This window comes from Portunus trituberculatus, chromosome 25 (assembly GCF_017591435.1).
Source record: "Portunus trituberculatus isolate SZX2019 chromosome 25, ASM1759143v1, whole genome shotgun sequence".
NCBI classification, from domain to species: Eukaryota; Metazoa; Arthropoda; class Malacostraca; order Decapoda; family Portunidae; genus Portunus; species Portunus trituberculatus.
The window spans coordinates 14,479,441-14,481,940 of NC_059279.1; positions in this window are offsets into that span (position 1 = coordinate 14,479,441).

Below are 2,500 nucleotides of genomic sequence, written 5' to 3' on the forward strand. Positions count from 1 at the left end.
GAAAACGAAAAGGAAAATTGGGAAGAGTTTGGTGAGGGGAAAGCTAGTGAGGGGAGGAAAAAGGGAGGGGAAATGAAGATAGATAGCTGAGAGGATGGAGAGGGAGAATCAAAAGGTAAAAAACGGGAAGGGGAAATGGGAGAGAAAAAAAAAAAAGAATGAGGGAAAGAATGAGAAAGGAAGAGGGGAAAAGAGATAAAAATATGAAAAGGGGAAGGAAAGGAAACTGATAGGAAGGAGGAATGAAGGGAGAAAAGGAAGAAAGGATGGGAAATAGAGAAAAATGAGAATGAGGAAATATAAATGCGAAGAGGAAGGAAAAAGAAAGGAAGGGAAAGATTGAATAAAAAAAAAATGAATAGGCAGGGTGAATGAAGGAAGAGAAGCATGAGGGGATGGGAAAGTGAGGGGAATGAAGGAAGTATATGAGAGAATAAAAGTATGAAAATTGGAAGGAAAAGGAATGAAGGAAGTAAAGAATGAAGGAGAATGAATAGAGGGAGAAATGAATGGATAGAATCATGAAAGGATGGGAAAGAAAGAAGGAAACAAGAATAAGGATAGAGAAATATAAGAAGGAATGAAGGAAAAGATGGAAGGAATGAGGGAATGAATGCAAGAGGAAATGAAGGAGAATAAAGAAACGAAGGGAGAAAATATTGAAAAGATGGGAAATGAGGAAGAAAAAGAGAATGAGGAAGAAAAAGAGAATGATAAAATAGAGATATGAGAAGGGGAATGAAAAGGATTGAAGGAAATGAGGAATGAAGGAGAATGAATAGGAGAAATGGATAGGTAGAAACATGAAAGGATGGAAAAAGAAAAAGGAAGAGAGAAAATGAGGAGATAGAAATAAGAGGAATGGATGAAAAAAATAACAAGGAAGAATGAACAGAAAGAAATGAAAGAAAAATATGAAAGAATGGGAAAGGAAGAAGAAAAGAAGGAGGAACGAGAAAATATAAGTACAAGAGGAAGGAGAGAAGGAATAGACGGAAAAAGAAATGAAGGAGAATGAAAAGGAAGGAAAAACGAAGGGATAGAAACAATAAAAGATGAAAAGGAAGAGGAAATAAAGGAGGAACGAGAAGATAGAAGTAGAACAGAAGTATAAGAGATAGGAAAAGAAATGGATGGGAAGAAGAAATGAAGGAGAATAAATAAGAAGAAATGGAGGAATAGAAACACGAGAGGATGGGAAGGAAAAAATGAAGGAATGAATAATAAAAGAAATGAAGGAATAGAAGCAAGAGAGGATGGGAAAGGAAGGGAAAGGATCGAGCACAAGTAACTCCGCCTTAACCAGTGCTCTTAACAAGGTAGCCTGGCCTGTATCAACCCTGTAACTAAAGTCTGCCTAGGGAAAAGAAAAAAATATATACAACTTGAATATAAACACAACATACATTGGTGAGAGAGAAAAACACACAGCAAATTTAAGGACATAACCTCCTTTTTTTTTTGTGTGTGTGTGTGTGTGTGTGTGTGTGTGTGTGTGTGTGTGTGTGTGTGTGTGTGTGTGTGTGTGTGTGTGTGTGTGTGTGTGTTAGATATTCACTTTCACGTATTCTTATCACCTTTCATACAAATAAGTTAGTGTGTGTGTGTGTGTGTGTGTGTGTGTGTGTGTGTGTGTGTGTGTGTGTGTGTGTGTGTGTGTGTGTGTGTGTGTGTGTGTGTGTGTGTGTGTGTGTGTGTGTGTGTAAGCGCGCGTGTGCGTGCGTGGGCGTGAGAGAGCGAGGTTAACGTGACAAGACGCAGGTTGGAGAGTCTGAGAGTCTGAAGGCTTAGAGAGAGAGAGAGAGAGAGAGAGAGAGAGAGAGAGAGAGAGAGAGAGAGAGAGAGAGAGAGAGAGAGAGAGAGAGAGAGAGAGAGAGAGAGAGAGAGAGAGAGGAGAGTAAAAGGGAAGATGACACGGATGAAGAGGAAGAAGGGGAAGAAGAGGAAGAGGGGAGATTGAGGGGAGAGGGGATAGGGGAAGGGGAGGGTGTAGGGGTGTATAGGTGAAGGGAATGGGTGTGGTCGTGGGGGGGGGACGACCTTGCGAGGTACACAGGCGCCAGGGACCAATTTAGTGACGGGGCATCCTCTCTCTCTCTCTCTCTCTCTCTCTCTCTCTCTCTCTCTCTCTCTCTCTCTCTCTCACACGGTACCGTACCTTTTCTATCTATCCCACATCAAGTCTCTCTCTCTCTCTCTCTCTCTCTCTCTCTCTCTCTCTCTCTCTCTCTCTCTCTCTCTCTCTCTCTACACACACACACACACACACACACACACACACACACACACACACACACACACACACACACACACACACACACACACACACACACACACACACACACACACACACACACACACACACACACAGTACTGTAGTTCTGTTGTCCCACATCGTCTCTCTCTCTCTCTCTCTCTCTCTCTCTCTCTCTCTCTCTCTCTCTCTCTCTCTCTCTCTCTCTCTCTCTCTCTGATTTCTCTTCCTTACTCTGTTTTCTCC